The 19,512-nt window shown below is 36.9% G+C and overlaps 1 long non-coding RNA gene across 3 annotated transcripts in view; it reads right to left on the bottom strand.

Annotated features, from left to right (window-relative positions):
• The window catches only part of LOC140600217 (uncharacterized), a 176,127-nt gene that overhangs the window by 100,751 nt on the left and 55,864 nt on the right, over nucleotides 1–19,512 (bottom strand). Inside the window, exon 1 of one of the 3 annotated variants that reach the window (XR_012003432.1) lies at nucleotides 7,946–8,069. The exons of the other annotated variants lie outside the window; for them this stretch is intronic. This is a non-coding gene — a long non-coding RNA (uncharacterized lncRNA). Of the gene's footprint in view, nucleotides 1–7,945; nucleotides 8,070–19,512 lie in introns of those variants that run through there. 3 annotated transcript variants of the gene reach the window in all.

Genomic DNA, 19,512 nt, shown 5'->3' on the forward strand with positions numbered 1-19,512 from the left:
TGGACCGGAGATGTCAAGTTATACAATATAAATCAAACATTACTCAGAAACGTGACAATAAAGAAAACAATCTGCAATATCTGAGCCTTGCAGGATTGAGGTTGTTCATTTAAAGCAGTAACTTTCAACCCTGGTTGTTCATTATATCATCTGCAAGGCTTTAAGAAAAACCTAGTTGCTAGGTACTACTCCAGATCATTTTTAAATAAAAATTTCTAACAGTGGTATTTGGGCATAGAGATTTTTAAATCTTCCCAAGAAGGAGTCAAGAGTTGAATCTCACTGATTTAAACAGTATGAGTAGGGCAGCCTGGGTGGCTCAGAGGTTTAGCACCGCCTTCAGCCCAAGGCGTGATCCTGGAGACCCGGGATTGAGTCCCATGTCAGGCTCCCTGCATGGAGCCTGCTTCTCCCTTTGCCTGTGTCTCTGCCTCTCTCTCTCTCTCTCTCTCTCTCTCCTCTCTGTTTGTATTTTCATGAATAAATAAATAAAATCTTAAAAAAAAAAAGGTATGAGTAAAAACACACTGAGTGTAAGCATGGAAAATATCTTACTTAGAGATAAAGAACTAATGTCTTCTACCGTGTGTGTTTTGGTATATACTTCATACTTGGGCTACATTTGGTTCCTCTATAAAACAAAGGGTATTAATTATACATAGAATAGGCCCTGAAATATTTTTCATAACAAAATTACATAACCACATAACAATGCCAATGCCAATACCACCAGGCCAATGAGTCAGTTATAAGTCAACTTCCAAAATAGAGAACAGAAGTTCATATTCTTTACAAACTCTCTAAGTAATAACTTCTCTTTGGACAAGAATGATAGGACAGGATGACCTTTGTGGTTTGTTCCTAGAATACAAGATAGGCAATGGGAAAACAGTGTTTTCAAAACGTGTGGTATTCCAAATCTTGATTGTTAAATAATCTCCAATACAAGAAACCAGAGCTCAGTCAGCTGAGCGTCTGATTCCTGGTTTCAGCTCAGGTCATGATCTCAGGATCATGAGGTTGGGCCCTGTGTCAGGCTCCATGCTCAGCTCAGGGTCGGCTTGGGATTCTTTATCTCTCTCCCTTTGCTTCTCCCCCCTTCTCAACCTCACTCTCTTTAAAATAAGTAAATGAAGTAAATCTTTAAAAAAAAGAATAATCACTTTACAGTGGAGAATCATGGCAGACCCTACCTTGACAAAAGTGATCATGGTTAACATCATCAGTGATAGCTCATGTTGCTATTACATATCCTCTGATACGATACCACAAGAAGGGCACTTTGCTTCTGTTGTCTTTCTTTTCCCAAACCCATAATCTCAAACTGGTCATGAGCGAAACATCAGACAAACCCAAACTGAAGGACATTCTAGAAAATACCTGACCAATACTTCTCAAAATGGTCAAGGTCATAGAGAATGACTGAGCAACTATCCCAGAGTAGAGGACACATAATAATTAAATACAGTAGAATCTTGAATTGTATCCGAGAATAGAAAACAGACATTTGTGGAGAAAGTGAAATATGAAACAAGCCTGTAGTTGAGTAAATAGCAATATGCCAATGTTCATTTCACACTTTTCACAAATATATCATGGTTAATATAAAATATGAACATTAGGGAAAGTGGGTGATAGATACATGTAAACTTTATACTATCTTTGTAACTTTTATGTAAACCTAGAAACATTCTAAAGTTTATTAAAAATTGTACACAAAGAAAGCATGTATAGGCATGAGTGGAAATATAATTATGGAAATTATCTTTTGATTAAAGGTATTTGAAATATTTTGAGATATTTATTTATTTAATTTTTTAACAGATTTTATTTATTTATTCATGAGAGACACAGAGAATGAGAAAGGCAGAGACACAGGCAGAGGGAGAAGCAGGCTCCATGCAGGGAGCCCAAAGTGGGACTCGATCCCAGATCTCCAGGATCACACCCTGGACTGAAGGTGGCGCTAAACCACTGAGCCACCAGGGCTGCCCTATTTTGAGATATTTAAAACTTCACTACTGTTTCCTTGTTCGCTTGGTCAATAATAAAATATCTATTATACAAAATATATTAATATATTCATGTTTGATATTTATGTATTCAACTGCAGTAACTTGCATTTCTCATTAAATCAGTCTGGTCAAAAAATCCTCAGATTGAATGAGCAAAGTATACATTGTACTTGATGTGGTATCAGAATGCCTTTCTGCACGACTTCTCAGGAACGCTTTCACAGGAGGCACATCTACTCATTTAAAAAATAAACCATGTCAGATACATCTATCTAATCAAGGGCCCAGAGGAGTGTCAATTTCTAGGGAACTCACTGTATGGCTGCAAAGTGCTGTAAACACTTCATGACGGTTCACCCAGTGCATTTCTCTTGACGCCTAAATTTTACCTGAGGGCAGAACAGCACCCATGCTTACTAGTGAATGTTTAGTACCCCTTTGCTGTTTTATTTTACAAAGTTAAAGTTTCTCCAAGCAAAAAGGCGATCTCTTAAGCTAAAGATGCAATGTTGAAATACATTCAAAGTAGAAATTCCAGTTGCTGATTTTTGCTGGGTTTACTTCCTAAATGTTTTGCGGAAGTGGCTTTTCCACTCCTCTTATTCATATTCAATTTTTGTCTTTTAATGGGTTTCTTTCTCCCTGTAACATTCTGCTTTTTCCTCATTTCCAGTACATCTGTTTCACTCTATCCAGAGTGATCCATTCTACATTGCAAATATGACTTTGCCACTTCCCCCCAGTAAAACCCTCTCACAGCTACCTATTATAAATCCAAACGTCTCACCATGGCATGCCAATTGTCCCAAATGTGGCCCCTACTAACACTCTAGAGACTGTGCAAAGGAAAAAGCAGCCATGCCGATTATAAGAAGTTATGTTCTAATACTACTGAAGTGGTTATTTTTCTCTATATGCCCTATGGCTATACGGTTTAGTGTCTTCCCTCTTGCAGTTCTTTTTCTTTTTTCCCTTCTTCAGCAGATAAATCTCTCATTACACTTGAAGTCATTGGAGGTATCACCTCTCCTCCCTGAGGTTTTCCTTAACAATATTTTTCCAACCATCTTCTTTCCCCTGCAAACAAGCATTGCCTCATTGTTGTGTTTCTATGTCACTCTTAAATATACACTCAACTTACCCACGTTGCTCTGCAGCATGCAGGTGTCTTGCTTTCTGCTAGTTGATAAGCAACCATTTTACTCATCCATCTCTGTGTCCTTAGGGAAGAGCACAGGTTCTGATACTAAAAATGCTATTGAGCAGCTATAAACAAAAATTCCTGTTCATTTAAATTAAGATAAATATTTTATCTCTCAAGGGACTAATTACTGAGAGTCACAGTGTATCTGCAGGGCTAGCTTTCTTCATCACCTCCCTTCACACACACCCTCTCTATAATCAACAACAGTCCAAATTGTATCACCTTCCAAGTTTTCACACTTAGTGTCAATCTCACGTTTGTATTTCTACCTGAATGTCAGAGAGGTATCTTTAAAGAAATTCATTTTTTACAATTCTTTTTCTGCTTCTCTCACCATGCTTGCTTAAATGAGATCTTCATTAGCCTATCTTCTAGACTCTATCCTGTGAGCTAAGCATACAAAATCGAGTAAGACCAATTCCTGACCTCAGGGAGCTTATAGTCTGATAACAAATTGTATGGAGGGAGCAAAAGCAGCAGATGCTGCTAGGAAGCAGGAGCAGAGCCCCTAAATCATGAAAGATTTCCCCAGGAAGATGGTGTTTGGTCCCGGATTTGAAAGATCAGTGGAAGTTATTAGTTGAGGAAGGAGGTGAATGGCATCACAGGTAGAAAGAAGGATAGCTGGAAGGGATACCAAGTAAAAAGGGTGGTAGCCAGAATGTTTGCGGATATTAAAGCAGCTGATATATATAAGATGTGAGAGGATGCACATGAGAAGGTGCAAGATTAGGATAGAGGTAAACTTTGAAGGCCCTGTAACTATGTGTAGGTATTTGATTTTAGGCTTATAGCAATGAGGGGGTACTGAAGAATCATAATCACATATTTATGTATTAGAAAGGTCTCTGCAGATCCTTAGTAGGGGGATGGAGAGGCAAGAGATAGGCAAAGAGAAGACTAATTATATAGCAGCTACAGTGTTCCAAGCAAGAAGATATGAAGAGCATGAATAACAGAAGCGGCAATAGGTGTACAAAGTAGAGAAAACAAACAAAGGTAGAACCTGGAGCACGTGGTCACTAGGGGGTGAGCAAATGGGAGGTTTCCAAGATGATTCTCAGGTTTCAGACGTGGACAGTGGGACCAGTTGGTGTTGGTATTTCCAAAGATAGGGAACAAAGGAGGAGGAGCAGGTCTGAGGAAGATAACATCAAGTTTTAAATATGTTTGGATTAAGAGTATAGTTCTCTTGATGAGGACTGAGATATCTGTAGAATTATTCAATCACTATAGTGTACACCTGAAAGTAATTTAACACCGTATGTTAACTATACTGGAAGTTTTAAAAACATGTTTGAATTAAGACCCATCTGGGCATTCAAGCAGAAAAAGCAGTTGGATACTTTCTAGGTTAGCAAAGTGGTCCAATTAAAAATAACTCATTGACAAGCCATGCATTAGGTAAGACCACCTCCGCCTCAACAGTGGGAAAAAAATGGTGGGGGAGCTAAGGATGTAGACCTAACGAACACCAAGATTTAAGGAAAGAGAAGAGAAAGGGAATGATGTGAAGGCACAAACAGAAGGTCAAAGAAAACCAGGACAGGAGGTTCTACAGGAGTAGAACCATATTCTAAAATGTAAATATAAATAATAATTTTGAACATGGAAGACTGTGATCAACAATGTCAGGAACCACAGAGAAGTTTAATAACTTAAGTCTGAAACCATTCTCAACTGACATGATATTTTCATCTGTTCCCTTGGTTTATATAAAGAAAAAGAAAAACTCATAGGCATTATTCAAATTTTGAGATCAGCATTAACTTGATATGTATAATGGTTTTTATGACTAGAAATTAATGTCCTTACTTTTCTCAATTTAATGATAATTTGGAAGACCTAGCCATCACAAATACTTAGTATTCCCAGGGTTGATATGTAAGAAAACACCTACTTCCAAATCCCAGTTCCTATTTATTATGTATAAAAAAAGGTCTCTGCAGAGGCTGAGAGGAGGGCTTACTACTGTTGAAATCATTCTAACCCTAGGTATGTCCCCTTCTTTTTTTATAACCACACTTCCGTCAGAAAAATCTGCATTCTAGACCCAAAGATGTTACTAATAGTAGTGTACACTAGGGAAATTACTTGCGCTCTTTGGACATTTTTATTCATGGGTAAATTTATGGGACTGGGGTCTTCTGTTACAGATAGACTGAGATAAATCACTGTCTGGAAGAGCTAATGCTTGCTTCCTTATTCATCTTCTATGATGACTTTTCACCAGGTACACATATCCTGTCGTAGAGTTGCCTTTGTATTTTTGGTGGAAATGGGTGTTTGCCAACAGGGTTTATAAGGTCTACCTCCTAAATGCTTGTTTCATCTTTGCTTCACTCTTCCTCCTATTTTATGAGAGGACAGAGTTCCTTCTTCCTATATACTTCCAAAATATATTTCACAAACCTCTATTATAGCATTTAGCACATTTTAGCCTAATTACAAGATGATATAGTCCTTGGGCACAGAGTTTAATTACATTTAAGTGAGTATCCCAAGCATATAGACTGTGTCTGACCCCAACTATTGTTTAGTAAATGCATAGGAATTATTTGAGCAAAGGAGCGAGATACATCATGGTGCCTTCAGCTGGAAGAGAAGTGGGTAGCTCAGTTCTCTTGAACTCTGAAAGAAACTGAGCCTATAGATGTGTCATTGTGTACAGAATGGCAAGGGCTCATGTGGCTCAGGACTCTATGAACGGTTTCCAGAGAGGCTTCATTACCAAGTTCTATCTAGCTAAGTAAATCATGAGGCAGGATTACCAACAATGAGATCCTAGAGGACAGCCGGTCTATCCACGCTGAAGCAATACACATTGAAGCATAACTCTTTTGGGTAGGATGATAGGTGGGGGATGGATGATAACCGAATACCTAAACAACTGCTGCTAATAGGCACAAAGTTAGCAGGAGGGACACTTTATTAAGTGCCTGCCACTGCACAATTACAAACCAACAGGGCAGAACCACTGTGCATACAGAGAACAATGAGAGCAAGATGGCTTACCAAGGGAAAGTCTGAAAGGCATTAAGAAAAACCCCAAAATGAGGTTTACCAGGCTAACCAAAGCCAGACTGGATATGCACACAGTATTTTGAGATCACTCTTTTCTTGGTCAATGCTACGGGACTCTAGCTGATGGATGGACACTTCCTTGTATTATAGTACTGTGCATTGTTGTGTCTGTATCAAGCTTCTAATAAATGTTTATGGATGATGATATATTGTTCTGTTTTATAACCCCCCATATAAATGGATAATAAACTTTATCTCCAGTGTTGTTTTCAAATAAACAATGGCATATTGAATAGATATGCCATGTGAGATGTAAACTGTAAAATAGATTTTAAAAATATATCACTGACTTCTAATTCTTGATTATTTCATCAATTAGAATTTTATTTGCCAATAAAGTGAAATCAACTGGCTTCACTTCTCATAAATATTTTCATATATGTCAGGTATATTTTGGCTTTAATTGGAAATCTGGTTACAAGGATCTAGTTCTTTAGATATTCATAATTAAATGTGGTAGGCTTAGCTCCCTCTATAAGATGCATCTGGTAAATCAAAATATCAGTCAATCTTCCTTTGAGAGAGAATTTGTAATGATGATAATGGAAGTTTGTATAAAAAAATTTTTAAATATGAATTATCATTATAAAAATAAAATCAAACAGAAATAAATACAGTCAAATCATTTAATACATTTTGAAAATCTATCATATGAAAAAGACCATATAAGTGCAGGGAAAATGTAAAAAATATCAAGAGAATACATGACCTCAATATTTACTAGGGAAGAAAAAGCTGGGGACAGAAGTAACTGTGATACAAGGTAGAATGTGATAAATGTAATAAGAGCTATGACTGTTGGCTAAATTAATAAAGTGTAGTCCAAATTATAGTGACTATTTGAAGCAATATAATTAGGAATTAAGTAACCATTCCTAGTTAAGCATTTTTTTTTCCAAAGCAATGCCTAAGATTCTGTGGGCTGAGACTTGAAAATATGAGACTTAATCTCATCCTTCAGAGACAAATTTATCTTACTAGTCCCATTTTAACAAATAGAATCTACAGAAAGTAGTCTTGATGCTCTAAAACTCCAGAAAATGGTGGACAGGTGCTCTGCTTAGAAGCTAAACAAAATTTATTGAATATTACTTAAGCCAGGAATTAATTTCCAGAATATTAACTCTGAAGCCTTGTCTCATATAAAGTAGTTTAAGGGGGAAAATGAATAAAATGCCATTTAACACAGGAAGCAACATATGTGTAAAACTTGGTATGCTGAATGGCTATGAATTGAAGATATTAATAAATACAAAAAGGGACTTAACCTAATTTACGAGACCAGCACATTGTACTAGTTAGTATATGGCAGTAAAATGAGATTCCGTTCAGGGATCATTGCTTATCATTATCTATCCTTTCTCTGCATGTCAAACCACACTTTGTGAAGGGAAGTACCACCCAGTGCTCGCACACCTGCTCTTGATTCTAAGGATCCAGGGAAGTTCAGCACTAAAAATCAAATAGGGAACATTTTCTTTTTGCTATTTTCAAAAAAAAAAAAAAATATGGTGACAATTCTACTTCTTCCTAAGAGCTACTCAGCTGCAGATAAAGACCATTTCAGATCAGGAGAATAATAGTTACCACTTCTGATCTTTTGACAGCCCAGCCTGCAGCTAAAATGACCAGCAGAACTCACTTTTTGGCTGCAAGGTAGGAGGTTCTCATACCAGTCCATACTCAAGCTGTGCTACAAGACAACCCAAGATCTTGAAGAAACCTGGAAAATATATTCAATAAGGCACATGTTTTTCTGTGTGATATGAAACACTCAGAAGCTTTAAAATACTATGAAATTAAGAGAGTTTTTCCCTGTCCTCCCGTATCAGGATCATTTTGAAGTCTTGCTATAAATACTGGTTTCTAGGTTCCATCTGGTTTCTACCAAATCAGGCATTCTAAAGGTGGAGACCAGGAAACTGAAATTAATCTGCTTCATATGTAAAAATTTGTGACTCACGCATTTAAGTTGGGGGATGTCCCATGGAAAGATCACAGAAAATAACTGGAAAATTCAAATAGTGTTGGCGACTAAGAATGTCCAAAGTCACGTGTCAATAGCAAGCAATTAATACTTCTTGAGTATCTACTACATGCACAACATTGTTCATATAGAAATGACCTCCTAATTACAATGCAGATAACTGAAATCCAAAAGGGGTCCCCAGGAGACTCATGCTTATGAAACAGAAACACCATCAGACTGAAGGAACATAGTAGATGGTTTCCACACACAAATATGATTAATAACTACATCAGAGCCTTGGAGCCTATGAGGATGAAAAGAAAATCTAGCAGTAATCCAGGATTTCACACAAGCTGCCTACTGACACAGCCAGAGCTCACCTATCTCTGTCACCTCAATAACTTATTTTTTATATCTATTCTGGAGTCATCCACTTCTACAAGTGGCATCTGACTATGGTCTGCTGGGATTTTGTGGCTGATTCATGAAGAGTATATGGGGAATTGTATTATAAACTTACAGGGTTTATAAACTACTTTTGAAAAATAGGAATTTCAAACTGTTTTAAACTATCCAGGAATAAATTTCTCTCATGATACTCTGAGAACCAGGAAATGGAAAGAAGTGAACATCTCATCACATTTCAGCAAAGCTCCCTTAGGTAAATGCTTTCTGGACAATGCAACTGTGATAAGACTCTGTACACATAAACTTGTCCTTGAATTTAGGATCTAAAAATGATATAGTCTGGTAGGACTAATTATAAAAATCAGAGAGAAGACATTCTCCTTAAAGTTTCAAATAGAAACTGTAAATAAATATTTTTGTTCTTCAATAAGGAATAAAGAGGAAAAGAAAAACAGCAACAATATAGAAAATGTAAAATATTTTAAATGAAAAAAAAAAAAAAAAAAACCAAGACCAATTGTATAGGATAAGCATGCAGGAGAGCATGATCTACAAGAAACAAAAGACAATTTTAAACTGCATATACTTTGTGTTCTCAATGAAATATAGGGAAAGAAATCAGTCTAGTAAATAAGACACAAAATTTTGCATTAAGAAAATAATGTAGGAAAGCCAAAAGCACAAAAGAGGAATTAAAACTGTGTATTAAGTGTATTAAGAAGAAACCCCTTTATTAGAGAAACTTAAATCAGCAAATAAAATCTTTTTTTTTTTAAATTTATTTATGATAGTCACACAGAGAGAGAGAGGGGGCAGAGACACAGGCAGAGGGAGAAGCAGGCTCCATGCACCAGGAGCCCGACGTGGGATTTGATCCTGGGTCTCCAGGATCGCGCCCTGGGCCAAAGGCAGGGGCCAAACCACTGCACCACCCAGGGATCCCAGCAAAGAAAATCTTTTGATAGTGAAGAAAGAAAATTTGAGAAATATACTTGTTGTGGGTGCTCTGAAAGATCAATTATACCAAGGACAAATAAGGAAAAAGATAAGTGCAAGGTACAATGAGAGGTCTTTACTTTGCAGAGTTATCTTGGCATGTTATGGACTAGGGGTCAGAAAAATAAGGACAAATCCAGTTTGACACCTATTTTGATAAATATTTATTAAAACACAACCTCAGTCATTCATTTACCTATTGTCTATGGCTTCCTGTATAATACGATGGCAGAGCTGAGTAGTTGTGACACAGACCAGAAGAACCACAAAGCCTAAAATGTTTGCTGACCCCTCCCCTCTACCACTGGATACATACAAATGTTGGTAAAGTAGGAGATCCTTGAATTTTCCTGACTTTCATCTGTCTCTCTTTGTCATCACATGTATTATAAAGGCATCTAAGGTGTTTATTACTAGCTCTTTCAGATCTAATCAGCATATCACCAATATAGTGGTAAGAGTAATGTCTTTCTGGGTGGTAACAAAAATCCTTTTGAAATGGACTATCACACAGAGTGGGAGAGTTGGCACAGTTCCGAGGTAAAACAATGAAGATAAACCACTGTTTTTGCCAGTTAAAAGCAGACTGTTTCAGGTAGGTTTTTTCTAATTGGTATAGAGGAAAAGTGCATTTGCCAGATGAAAAAAAGCAGCTTTGATTGGTGACACTTTTAAATTGAATTTATGATAACCTATTGTGATTCTTCTATATTGGACAAATAGTCATATTCTCGATGAAGATGTTTGAGGAATCACTGCCATCTGCACCATTTTTTATTAAAATTCGTCCTGGGATATAAATAGTTCTGATGTAAAAAGAGGTTATTGTGATAGGTTACTTTCAGGGGATGATGTTAGCAAGATGATGAAAAAGAAAGCCCCAGACCTTCCTTCTTCCCACAGAAACACAGACTTAACAATACATGGACTAATTCCCTTTGTGAGAAATCCAGAAAACAGATTAAGAAGCTCCAGTGCCCCAAGTGAACATGAAACCAGAGACATCAAAGCATGGTGACCTGCAAGAAAATCTCCAGTACCTGGCTCCTCCCTGGAGATGGAAAGAGAAGACTAAAACATGCACCCAATATTTTGACCTGTGTGGGGGCAACGAGGGGTCTGCCCAAGGAGCTGGCTTCTGTGTTGCCTGAATCCAAGCACTGGCAGGAAAGGGTGCCAAGTTGGGGCAATGGAATGAGACAGCACTCATTCACTAACTATAGTCTCCCCCCAGCCCCTTGCTCAGCATGGAATGAAAAGAAGAAAACATTTGCTTCTCCCTGAGGAAGGAAGGAGTTGGAGCATGGGTCCAACATTCTGTCTTTTCAAGGGGTTTGCCTCGGGACTGGTTTCTGTCATGAGTGTCTCAGAGTACTACGAAGACCTTATACCTTAGATGCCTGGAGGCCACTGAGGACAAAAGAAAGCTGGGCAGGTTGGTGCTGCTCAAGTGTTCCTAAATCAACAAACTTGAAACCACTAACAAGGAACAGTCTAAAAAGGTAATTGACAAAGCAATCTCATTTACAATAGCATCAAAATAATAAAATATTTAGGAGTAAACTTAATGAAGGAGACGAGAGATTCGTACACTGAAAACTACACAATGTTGCTGAAAGAAATTAAAGAAGACACAAATAAATTGATATACACCCTGTGTCCATGGATTGGAAGACACAGTATTGTTAAAAATGTCCATACTACTCAAACTGATCTACGGGTTCAGTAGAAGGTCTATCAAATCCCACTGGCAATTTTTGCAGAAATAGAAAACAATGATCCTAAAATTCAAATAGAAACACAAATGACCTTGAATAGCCAAAACAATCTTGGAAAAAAATAAAAAACAAAGTTTGAAGCCTTCTACTCTTGACTGAAAAACATATATAAAATTATAGTAATCAAAACAGTTATGGTACTGGTCTAAAATGACACATAAACCAATGGGAAAAAATAGAGATCCCAGAAACAAACTCACTCATATATATAGCCAAATGCTCTTTGACAAGACAGCACAATGGGGAAAGAAGAGTTTCTTCAATAAACGGAGCTGGAAAAATTGAGTATGCACACAGAAGAAAAAAATTAGGGCCTATTCTTACAACATAAAAATCAACCAAAAATCAACCCAACGTAGATGAAAGAGTTAGCATAAGACTGAAACTATAAAACTCCTACAAGATAACATAGAAGAAAAGCTTCGTAACACTGGTTTGGCAAGATTTCCAAGATAGGACACCAAAAGCAGTAAAGGTAGAAGTAAAAAGAGGACAAGTGGGACTATATCAAACTAAAAAGATTTTTCATAGCAAAGGAAATAATCAATAGAGTGAATGGCAACCTATGGAATGGGAGAAAATGCCTGATAATGGGTTAGTATTTGAAATATATAAGGAACTCCCAACTCAATAGCAAAATAACAAATTTCTTGATTTAAAAATGGCAAAGGACTTGAATAGACATTTCCCTAAAGAACACAAACAGAAGCCCATCAGGTATGTGAAAAAGATGATGAGTATCACTAATCATCGGGGAAGTGCAAATCAAAGCTACAAAGAGGTACTATCTCGATGAGATATTACCAAAAACCAAAACAAAACAACAAAACCCCAGAAAATAACAAACGTTAGCAAGGATGTGGAGAAATCAGTACTCTTAAGTACTGTTGGTGGGAATTTAAAATAGTTGTAGCTACTATGGAAAATAGTCTGGAAGTTCCTCAAAAGAATTCAGAACAAACTACCACATGATCCAGCAATTGCATTTGTTGGCATTTATCCAAACGAACTAAAATCAAGATCTTGAAGAGACATTTGCACTCGCATATTAACTGCACCATTATTCACAGTAGCAAAGAGATAGAAACAACCAAAAAGTCCATCAAAGAATAAACAGATAAAGAAAAAAATGCTTACATAAAATGAATTACTATTCTGTCTCATAAAAGAAAAGAAATCCTTTCATAAGCCACAACATGGAGAAACCACGAGGACATTATGCTAAGTGAAGTCAGTCACAGGAGGACAGACAATGCATAATTAATGCTGTACTGTGCACTTAAAATTTTGTTGAGAATAGTATTCATGTTATGTTTTTTTAACATCATTTTTTTAAGTGGATCCCACTGTTCCCAGTTCTAAATATTGTCAATGGTTACCTATGGGGAGCTATATGGTGTGCTATGAGAAGGAAATCAAGCACTACAATAAAAAGTATTTTTAATCTCTATATAATGATATTTTCTTAAATTCTTAAAAAGACAAGCATCTTTTCACATATTATTTTGTAATAGGTAAATAAAGGAACACGGTCTCAGTTTCTTATAAAAGAAAGAACATGATGTATTTCTTCCAGAGAATTTTACTTGTCCTTTGTAGTACAGTAGTCTTTACTCCTCAAGTGAGGGAGACAATGTGGGGATTCTCCGCATTGAGGAGTATGTTTTGAGTGTATGCAGGAATTGAGGAAATAACTGTTAGGTGCTTTTGCAGACTCAGAGAGTCCACTGTGTAATGAGTTTAGGCCAAAATTTTGCTTATCTCACTTCTAAAAGTGTCCTCTCTGTGGGTAGACCACAGAAACATCTCAGTTTTCTTTTTTTTTTTTAAATAAATTTATTTTTTATTGGTGTTCAATTTGCCAACATACAGAATAACACCCAGTGCTCATCCCGTCAAGTGCCCCCCTAAGTGCCCGCCACCCAGTCACCCCCATCCCCCGCCCTCCTCCCCTTCCACCACCCCTAGTTCGTTTCGCAGAGTTGGGAGTCTCTCATGTTCTGTCTCCCTTTCTCATATTTCCTACCCATTTCTTCTCCCTTCCCCTATATTCCCTTTCACTATTATTTATATTCCCCAAATGAATGCATCTCAGTTTTCTAAGTTTTATCTCAGTTCAGAATTGATATCCATCCTGGAAAAGCCTATTTCTTTCTTCTTTGGATACAGGCAGTGTGATGAATAATTGCAGATTCCTTAGCGGAAGGATAGAAAGAAAATTACGAGTTATACCTATGACAACAAGATCAAGCCTTCTCTTTGTGTACAACATTCCAGGCCTAGGAATTGGCTCAGGTCTTAGAATTGGATGAGAGGCTATGATTCTGTCTGGTAGAGTAAAACTGTTCTCTTTCCACCTGATATTGATTTTTTGTTTATACAAATCATACAGGATCATGACAGTTAATTTTCTAAGGTTAAACCAATTATCATTCCTGGAATACACTCAATTTGGTCATACATTATTAGACTTCTCATATCTTGCTATATCTGTAGAGCTATTTTCATCTATGTTCACAAGTGAAATTGGTATGTCATTTTTATTCACAAAATGTTCTTGTCTGGTTTGGTACAAGGTAATGCCAGCCTCATTATGTGAGTTGAGTAGTTTCCTCTTTTTCTCTAGGAGAGATTGCACAGATTTTTTTTTTTTTTTTCTCAAATATTTTGACAGAACTCTGTGGAATTCACCTCTGGCTTAACCTATCTGTGCACAAACATTTTTGGCTAATTCAATATTTTCAATGGCCATCGGTCTATGAGTTTTTCCATTTTTTGAATTAGTATAAGTGTTATTCATTTTTGTAAGAATTTGGCCCACTGTATTTGAGTCTGAAATTTACCAGAATGACATTTTTCATAACATGTTCTGATTACCTCTTCATACGTGCAACACCTGTTAGGTCTAAACATTAACTCCTGATATTTGGTCATGTCTTTCTTCTCTGTTTTAGTTAATCAATTTTATCAGAGGTTTGTCCTTATTAGAAGTCATTTATAAGAAACAATGTTGACTTCTGTATGTAACATATGTCTCTTGTTGTTGTTTTCCTTTCTTTTTCCCCTTCTCCTTTCTCTGTATTTGGTTTGGATGTCTGGATAGTTATTGAGAAAGATATAAATATCTCTATTTTTAATTACCCTTATTGCTAACATTTACAAATGTGTATAATACAGATGGTACCCAGAAGAGCAATGCTATAGGGAAAAAATACTATGAAGCAATATAAAGCATGTGGCTCTCTTTTTGGATTGCTAAACGTCAGCAAGGGAAGGCAGGCTGCAGAGTAGCAGACCTTTGTCATACAGACAGAGGTTTCTGTTGCTTGAGATACCTTGAAAAGCAGACTTGCACAATTATAGACCTGCAAGTCATAGAGCTTATAACTATAGAATTGATTTGAAAACCTCAGAATATAGGTCTGTTAGCTTCTTTTTGTTTTTTTTTTTTTTTTGTGTGTGTGTGTGTGTGGTTTTTTTTTTTTTAAAGTTCTACCACTAATAATGTTGCTCTGAAGAGGCAGTTTATAGCAGATAAGATTGTAGCCTTAAGTTTCCCCAAGCAGTTCCTACAGAGTTTTCAGCCAGACAATGAAAGCAAGCTCCGAGAAAACTCAGATTAAGATGTAGAGCTCTTAGTCCATTCAAGGTTAAGTTTGAAAAAAAAAAAGAGCCAGTAAATTCAAGACCAGTGTGTTTAAGTATAAAAAATATCTTTGGATGAGATTTTTACTTAGGATTATTTGCAGACAGATTTGACTAGAAGCCTACTAAATTCTTAAAGAGATGGTATTTCTAAAGAAGCCACCTACAAAAGATTGTCATTTTCCTAACCTTAAAACAAAACTCTACCTCAAACCCATGATCATGATGTGAACTAAATTATCAAGCTTCTAAAAAATATATATTTTCCAATGTCTTCATAGTGAAAGATAAGGACAAGGAAAATCTCACAAAGGACAAAACCAAGCTATAATCACAATATCCAGAAGGCATTATAATGAGCTGCCTCTTGGGTTAACCAAGGAACTTAATTCAGTGACAAAACAGATTTTTCACCACTCTTGCCCGGTGGGATTTGGGGGTTGTGATAGTTCAGTGACTGCTCTGAATTTCCCATGCTTTCTTCCAAAAAGGAATTTTAATTCTGTTTATGCTATTCTTGTTTCATCATTTTATATTAGTGTAGGAGAGAGAAAAGGACATTTCCTTTATGTTTAACTATCCTAAGCATGATGAGCCACATCAGGAAGAACGGTCTCCCTTGGGATATTCACTCCCTCTACAAGGGAGACAATTCCCAAGTTACATCCAGTTCAAAGTGCACAGCTAGGTAAGTAATGGTCTGTTCTCTCCATCAGGTCTTGATGTGGCTCCTCATGTTGTGGCTTGTTGAGCAGGGAAAAGAGATTTGAACCTCTTGGAAGAGACTATGGTGAACTATGGCAAGAGTGAAAGTTGCCCCTCCCATACCCCTTCTACCTTACTTCTATAGAACTTGAACGAGACATACGCTGCACAGACAGCTAGAAAGACAATTTCTAGTCTCCCTTGCATTGATTGTGTCTGTGCCCTGGCCAACAGATAGAAGTCCAGTAATCATAACCTCTTTTAAAAGAAGCACCATGACTGCCCCTTTCCCTTTTCCATGATCTTTTCCCTCTGGTTGGTTGAATGTAAATGGCTTAGCTGGAGCTGAAGAGAAGTTATCTGACATTGCCAGATATGTAAGGAGGACCCGAAATAAAGGGTCTTGATACAATGAAACCATTTATTATAAGCCCTAGGCCATTTATTTCTATATTATTATGTAAGAGATATACAAGCTTTTATTTGGGTCTTCATTATAAGAAATAAATCTACCCTGTAACTAGTATACTACTAATGGAAGAAATTATGATGTCTGTGTAATTGTGGCTAAAACGTTTTCCATTCTTTCTTGCACATGTTCAGAATCGTTTTATTTAAACTTAAAACAGCATTTGAAGCTATTGAGTATGAGCACTGCTCTCTTGTGATGTGAAACAGACACAATGTCAAAAAAATGAAAACAAAAAAACTCCACACGGGGGCCCCTGGGCGGCTCAGTCAGTTAAGCATCTGCTTTTGACTCAGGTCATGATCTCAGGGTCCTGGGCTGAGCCCTGATTTAGGTTCCCTGCTCGGTGGGGAGCCTGCTTCTCCCTCTCCTCCTAACTTGTGCTCTTTTTTGCTATCTCTGTCATTATCTCTGTCTCTGTCTCTCAAATAAATAAAATCTTAAAAAACAAACAAACAAGCAAACTCCACACAAAACAAACCCAGAAAACCAAGGTTATTTCTTAGAGAAACTGATCTGCCCACTGCCTTTCTAAAGTTCTTCGCCTGGCATTAACAGTTCCCCAGACTATCTAAGGCTATGTTTCTGTGGTTATTGTAGTTTTTGGTTTTGCCTTATCTCCCTGAATTTAGTAAAATCTCTGTGCTCTTCATGGTGCTAAATATGATAAATCGCATCATACTCAAGCTATATGGAAATGAAACCACTTGCCCTTCCCTCATCTACCACTAACCTTAATTGCTTTCCTCAGTCTATGACTATTTGGAAATGATGTTGCTCTGGTGTTGAGACTGCAGAGGATACAGAAATCCAAACTGCAGGATGGTTAACAAAAAGGAATTTTACCGAGAAAGTATCTTCACATAATGAACTTTAGATAGCTATAGAAAGATAATCTGGGTATTTAGCTGAGAGATGAATACTTCGATTACTATACTAGACCAGCAGAAGAGAATTCATTTTTTTTCTCTTTGGATTTTGTATTACATGTAGAATTTCAAAACCCTTGACCTCCAAAGATCTTCCAAATGCATCTTAATACCTGATGGTTTTATGTGGCTTATTTTCTACTTCCAAGAACATTTGTTCTCTTTTGGGAGATGAAAAAACTGAATTACAAGCATGTACAAGGTCATATTTTGAGCCACTAGTAGAACTTGAACTGAATTTTTGAACGCTTTCTCAAATCAGTTTAATTTGGTTTTTCCTGCATTGTACATGCCAGAAAATTTTCAGTACTGTATATGAAGAACTATTTTACATAGCTCTCTGATTTTCATATTTTTCTTATCTTGTTTTTAGTTGGCTGTGTTCTCTTCCCCCTCCCACCCCATCTAACCTTTTGGCAACCCATTTCTTTTCCTTAGGTTGTCTGTGTACATTGCACAGCTTATCACACTTGAGGTGTGTGCACACGATGAGTTCAAATCACTGAAGCTCACTGAGCATGTCAACGTAAAGGGCTGCAAAAGAAGGAAGACATAGAGATTATTTCTAATGCTGGTGAGCCCAGATGTGTTCTCTACACCTATGTTCTTTATAGATGTTACCTCATAATTTTAAGGGGGCTACTTGTGGGTGATAAGTGTGTGATAAATGTGATCAATTAAAATAAGGTATTTAGTTATTTTTTTAAAGATTATTTATTTATTTATTCATGAAAGATAGAGAGAGGCAGAGACACAGGCAGAGGGAGAAGCAGGCTCCATGCAGGGAGCCCGATCCAGGTCTCCAGGATCACACCCCGGGCTGAAGGCCGCGCCAAACCGCTGAGCCACCCGTGCTGCCCAATAAGGTATCTAGTTCTAATTCAAATCAGGTGAAAACTCACTTCATAGCCAATCATCTTGGTGTACACCAGAAGATATTAAAACATCAATTCTCTTTTTCTGAGCACGTATTAATGTACCCTCCATTTCCTTGGTATCATACTTTTCCAGCATTTGGCTACTCTTAACAAAAAGTACAATAAAATGCTCCTTTATTCTTTTCCCCAAATTAAACCTTCCTTCTCCATACTTTCAAAGAAAAAAAGAGTTCAATTTTTTTCCAGCTCTTTTCCATCAATGCTTGAGGAAAGATGTATGTTCTCACAAGCACCCGTTAAACCAGAAAGAGAAGAGTTTGCCAGTGGCTCAGTATATCAATCAATCAATGCTGTATACCTTTATGGTAAGTTAAAATATTTATAACTATTATCATTAATATTTTTACAGAAATGTCCAAACAAATCAATATGATGAGGGCTGAGACCAAATTTTTGCTTTATTCATTCTCTATCCTTTTCTCTACCACAACTATTCACCCACTATTTACAAGACCTAGTTCTATGCTCCTTTGATCTATTTGTAAATAATAATTAATTATACAATATTTTGCCACTGACTAGCTAAATGAAACTTATCACTTACCCTTTCCTGAATCTAGCCTGCTTCTGTTTAAATTGCTATTTCACTGTCTTTTAAATGACTTGAGGCTGGAAAACTTTTCAATGTTCTATATTCATTTGTAATAATATATCTGTACATATGACATTAATACATGTGATACATATATGTAATAATATATATATAATACATGTAACACATAGGTATTGCTTCTATCTCCACATCTCCCACTCCTTACTCTGGCAGTATGCCGATTTTATGAAATTCTTTTTCATCCTTATTTGTTGATTTTTTTTTTCTTTTTTATACTGACACCTTATCAATTCTGCAGAGCCCTAGTTAAATATATGTGAAGATCCTGTAGGGTAGAAATACACAAGATTTCAACCCTTTTTTTCCTCCTCTTACAAAGATAACTAAGAGGTCTTGTAATTCCCGGCCTCCCTTCCCCATTAGAACTTGCATACCCTTAGTTCTAGTCCCTGTTGGGATTTCCTTTCTTTTCTTTTTTCCTGTTGGGACTTCCAAATCGTTCTTCTCACCTCTAATTTCTCCCCCACTCCAGTTCATCTTCCAAAGTGTTAAAAATGACTTCTGGGGTGCCTGCGTGGCTCAGTTAAGCATCTGACTCTTGGTTTCCGTTCAGGTCATGATGTCAGGGTCATAGGATTGAGCTCCCTCCCTCTCCCGCATCCCACAAATCCCCCTGCTCCTGTGAGTTCCACACTTAGGGAGTTTGCTTGAGGTTCTCTCTCTCTCTCCTTCTAGACCTCCCTCCATGCTTTCTCTCTCTAAACCAAAATAAATAAATACAATTTTTTTTAGATTGTATTTATTTATTCATGAGACACA

Source organism: Canis lupus, chromosome 11, assembly GCF_048164855.1.
Source record: "Canis lupus baileyi chromosome 11, mCanLup2.hap1, whole genome shotgun sequence".
Lineage (NCBI taxonomy): Eukaryota > Metazoa > Chordata > Mammalia > Carnivora > Canidae > Canis > Canis lupus.